Here is a 5,807-nt window from a genome sequence, read left to right as displayed (position 1 = left end):
TATATATAATATATTAATACTAAAAATCATTATAATCAGCATAATAATCTTATCTGATATATTTATTATCTGATATAGATATCAATGGAATATTGTTTCATAATACTATTATAAAATATTTTAATTTGCTATTTTTGCCAGCGCATAAAAGTAAATTTATGTAATAATAAAATGCTCAATAAAATGTAACTATAATAAAATAATAAAAATATCATATAATAAAAGTTTTTTTCAAAAATATTATTCTTATCTATATAAATTGTTTAAAAATAAAAGATTTAAAAATTACTTTTGTTTAAAATAAAAAATAGAAATTATTGTTCAAAAAATTATCAAAATTATTTGTCAAAAGAATTTTTTTATTTCTTTTTTATATAAAATTTTTTTATTTATACATATAAATATTTATAAATATTATAAATATTTTTGAAATTCATAAAAAATATATTTCTTATATTGCCATTATTTTTTTCATAGCCATTTGTTCTAATATTCCTAATTGAAAATACATAATTCAAAAATAATCCGTATATAATGCAGTCAATAATATGCTTATATATTATGATTCTCGATAATATGTACTAATAACATTTGCAAATAACTATGTATGCTAAAAGTACATATTTGAAGGTCGATAAGTAAAATATCCAAAAATAGATATTTCAAGATTATTGTTTCGTATAATAATGATACAGGTTAAAAAATATTTTCTTAGTGAAGAAATATGTTTTAATAAGTTTTTATAAAAAAATTGTTTTTATAAAAAATCTATATTTTATAATATTTTATTAAAATTTCATAAGTCATATCATCGAAAAAATAATACATATTTTTTTGTTTTTTTTTATCAATTAATTTTTTATTAATTCATATACACGGAAAAAAGGAACTTATTTTATCTCTTCTAATATCTCAAATGAAAATTGTCTAAATACATTCTTTATTTAAAAAATATTTTTTACAAATATTTTTATATCTTTTCAATTTTTTAAAATCATCAGATTTATTTTATCAGATAAGTATTTTTTTTATTATATTTTATAACAATTAAAAAAATATATTCGTTAGTTCAATCATAATTTTTAAATGATTCTGAATATTAAAACGGGTATAAATTTAGAGATAATTGTTATGTATTTTTTATTTGTACTATATTATTATATTACAATAATACAAGAGCAAATATTATTATTAATATAAGCAAAAATCAATTTTTAATACTACATAAAAATTTCATCAATTTTTTGGCATTCGAAACTTAACTTTTTTTAATATGATAAAAAAAATATAATAATTTTGAAAAATTCGAAAAAAGTTAATTTTATAAAAATATGTTTATAATATTCTTCCTTTGAAATTATTTAAATTTGCTTTGAACATTTTTTATATCATTGAAAATAAAAGATTTTTAAGTGACTCCCTTTTAAACATTTTATATATCAACATTTTTTTGACTTCTAAGGAATTTAAAAGCCATTGTATGTTAAGACAATGAATATATCTATATATGTATATATTGATATATCATAGATATATGAATATATCTATATATGTAATATATCAATATATCTTGATAATTGCAAGATTACATATTTTTTACCGTTTATAGAAAGCGAAAAAAACTAGTAAATCCAAATGCTTTTGATATTAAATTAACTTTGCAACTACTTTTAAAAATGAAAAACGTAGTGTGAAAAATGTGTACGTAGAAGAATATTAATAAGAATAGGTGAAGTATTTTGTAGAAAAATACAAATAAATTTTTTTATTATCAATAAATTATTTTTATTATAGCTTGCATAATTGGATTATTACTATTAGTGATATTTTATAGTTATGAATATGTATTATACAAATAAATTTTGTATAATAAGTTTAGTATTAAAATAAATAAAATTTTACAAGTTAAATTTTGCAAATTGTAAATTATCTATTTCATATAGATTTGTAAAACTGTAAAATTATGATAAATTATAACTCGTCAATTTATCATAAATTGTGCAAGAAAAGTTGATATATGTAATAGTTAAAGTATCAAAAAATGTAAATTTATGATTTATTATGACTTTATTATGACTAAATTTTTGACTTTAGATCAAATTTATTAATTTTTAAAAATTTAAATCAATTTATATAAAAAAATAATTTATTCTTAAAAAGAGTATGAAAATTGTTACATCAAAATATTTTTTTTTTATTATTTACAAGAATAAAATGATATAATTCATGAACATAAAAACATTCTATAACCATCTAGCGGTGAACAACTGGAACTAATAAAATTAGTTAGATAAAAAAATGAAAAAATTTTAATTTTTTGATTTCCAATTTAAACTTTTTGCCTTTTGATAACTCAAATTAAATATTTATAAAATAATTTGAGATAAATTTTATTTAACTATTTTTTCGTTAGACAGATGGCAAATTAAAATTGTACAATTTAATTGTATATAACTTAAGCGAATATTTATCTAAACTAGTTTTAAATTATTTTTAAAGATTTAAACTTTAATTAACGTTTATAAAAAATAAAAAATTCATAACTATACTTGAATTATATGATTATGTCACCTGTCAATTAGTTTATTCGTCTATCGACAGATGATGATTCAACATTAAGCGATTTAATAGTTCAATTGTTGAATATTATAAAAATGATTATTAAGATAAATCTAATCATATATAAGTATAAAATTGACATAATATATATTTATTGTTCCACGTTTCGAGAAAAAGTGTAGAATCTCTTTATCAATTTATTATCATTCTCAATATTCTTAATATCGATTCAGCATAAATATTTATTCTGAAATTTTTTGAAAAAAATATTTTTTAAGATTAAATATTATTTAAAATTTATTTTATAATTTATCAAATTTTAAAATGAGTCAAAAATTAAAATAAAAAATAAGTAATTTAATTCTTAAAATTTTTAATAAAGTAAGAATAAATTATTAATATCATTATACTTAAACTCATTTTATAAAAATTTTTCAAAAATTAGTTTATTATAGTAATATTTGGTTTATTACTTATATATAAAGTTACGAAATATTAAAATTAGATTATTTTTTACTTTAATACATAATACAATAAATTTTGTTAATAATATGTAATAAATATATAAATATGAATGTATAAAAAAATTTACATTAATTATATAATACATAAAATAAAAAAAAATACCAACAACACACGGTGTTCCCAAGCGGTCACCCATCCAAGTACTAACCGTGCCCAACGTAGCTTGACTTTGGTGATCGGACGAGAACCAGTATGTCCTACGTGGTATGGTCGTTGGCGTAAAGAAAGATTCTGTTGTCCATATACTAGAATCAAAAAATAAATATAAAGTAATAAAATAAAAATATATATTAATAAAATTAATATTTAAATATGATTTGAATAAAAAATAAAATTTATCTAAAATTATATATTCTTTTTAAAGTGCAAAAACTTTTGATAATCATACGAATTATTTATACTAATTATAATTTTTATTAATATTCACGATACATTCTTACATTCTTTGTAATGTTTATTACATAGTATTTCAATTAGCATTTATATTTCATTACATTAAAAATTTATGACCATAATGATGATAAGTATGTAAGTAAGTAACTTAACGAATATTATTCTATAATGATAAAAGAAAATGTAAAATTGACATTATTAAGAATACTATTTTGTGTGAATAAATATACTATACATATATATAATATAAAAAAAATATATAAAAAATGCATATATAGAATATAATATATTGATTTGATATAATTAATATTAATTATTTATATATTTTTTTAAATATAATAAATTATATTATAGAAGATATAGAATAAAAATTACAAAATAAAACAAATTATATATATATATAAAACTACACTATAAAAAAATTATGCATATTTAATTACAAATAATCTAATAGTATCAACAATTATTTGTCTTTTTTTATTTTAAAATGATCTATTACTTTTTTTTACATAATATGCAATTATGAATTCTATAATAAATAATTTTTTTAAATTGTATAACAAATTGTAGAAAAATTTTTTTTTTTCTAATGTAATAGTGAATAAATTGCTTTCTTCTTCGTTAAGAAGATTTCTCCATTCTCAAGAATGACTTCTTGCTCGCATTCATACATTTACTTAAGTACTTCTTTTGGAAACATTAATAGGAAGAATTATTGCATATCTTCCTCATCAGTTGATGGACTTTCTCCATATTTAAAAGCGGACGGTTCAATATTTTCTCTCATGATCGATAAATATTTTCCTTCGTAATTTCACTGCATGTTTCATTAATCATGTCGATACAGTCTCTAATATTATAATCAGCAGAAAATTCTACGATTTCTGGATACTAAACTCAAAAAAATAAATATTTTAAAATTTTAATAATAATAGTTTAAAATTAATAAATAATATTATAAATAAAATATACAATAATATATCTGATGAATTTATATCGAAACAATTTTGTATATTTTATTATGACACTGTATATACAAGAAAGAAAATTATGAATTTTTTATTTCTCTCTTATAAGAACATAATACAAATTGGTTCCGAATTTTCTCTTCAAAATATTCTTTAGATTAAAAAATTGTATAAAATTATTAGCAAATTACTAGACATTTGTTTCGTTTGTATCCGTTAAATATAAATCTTCTGCAATATAAAGTTGAAATATATACAAATTTATAATAGCTAATAATCATAAACTCTAAATCTTTCCATAATAGAAATTAGATAAAATTTACTTTTTTCGGTTCATAAAGTAATAAAAATTTATTCAGTTGCCATTCAAATATATAGTACCAAAAATCTTTGATTTACAAAAAGGTAAGTTTTCATTCAGTAAAAATATTTTTCAAAAATTCAATATTTAAATTGGATATAAATTATTTTTGATTTTGATTTCAATCCTTTATATTTTGAATTCGGATTAGAAATATTATTATTTTCTTTTATTATCTCTTCTATTTCTTTATTTATTTCAAGAGATTAAAAATTTCAGATATAGTCCTTTGACTAAATTTAATCTCAATCTCAAAATACAAGATATATGTATTTGTATAAAGATAAACAAATATAGAATTCTATATTTTTTTTTTCTAATTTTATTCATAATGAATTTAATTTTAATTTCAATCATTAATAATACTATTAATTCATTTTTTAATCGATAATGTTGCACATAATATAAGAATATTATATTTTTTTATTAATTTCTTTATTTTTGTCGTATATTACCGATTATATTTTTATTTTTATTTATTATTTTTTCTTATATATTTATTTTTTCTTATAAATAAAAATTGTAACAATATAATCGATAGATGATTTAAATTAAAACAAATTATAAATAAGATACAAACAAAATATAACATAGATTTTGTATTTTATGTTCAAAAAGACAAAGGATGAAAATATATTTTTAATAATAATTATCATTAAAAATTCTTAAAATTTAGACAAATTTAAATTCAAATCATTTCTAGAATAATTTGATTTTGATTTAAGTTATTAAAAATTCATTATATAAAGATTAAAAAATGAAAAATTTGAATTTATTTATTTCATATAATAATTAATTATCTATTTATTTGTATTTCTTAGATTTATTTAATATTTATTTTTCATATAATAATTAGCTTTATCTGTTTATTTCTAGATTTCTTTTTTTTTTATTTTATAATTAACATTTAAGTAAGTCAAATTCGTGTAATAATCTATTCTTATTTTATTTTTTTACATCACTTGATAGCATTATACAATAACAGAACTTTTCTTTATAAG

General features: G+C 16.9%; 1 non-coding gene across 1 annotated transcript; it reads right to left on the bottom strand.

Annotated features, from left to right (window-relative positions):
• Positions 1-3,183: 3,183 nt before the first annotated feature.
• Positions 3,184-3,302, bottom strand: LOC116185889. The gene has a single exon (XR_004150786.1). It is a non-coding gene; the product is annotated as a 5S ribosomal RNA (ribosomal RNA).
• Positions 3,303-5,807: the final 2,505 nt, after the last annotated feature.

Source organism: Apis dorsata, unplaced genomic scaffold (genome assembly GCF_000469605.1).
Source record: "Apis dorsata unplaced genomic scaffold, Apis dorsata 1.3 scaffold_321, whole genome shotgun sequence".
Classification (NCBI taxonomy): Eukaryota; Metazoa; Arthropoda; class Insecta; order Hymenoptera; family Apidae; genus Apis; species Apis dorsata.
The sequence above is the reverse complement of the archived record's forward strand: the minus strand, read 5'-3'. Positions and strand labels throughout refer to the sequence as shown.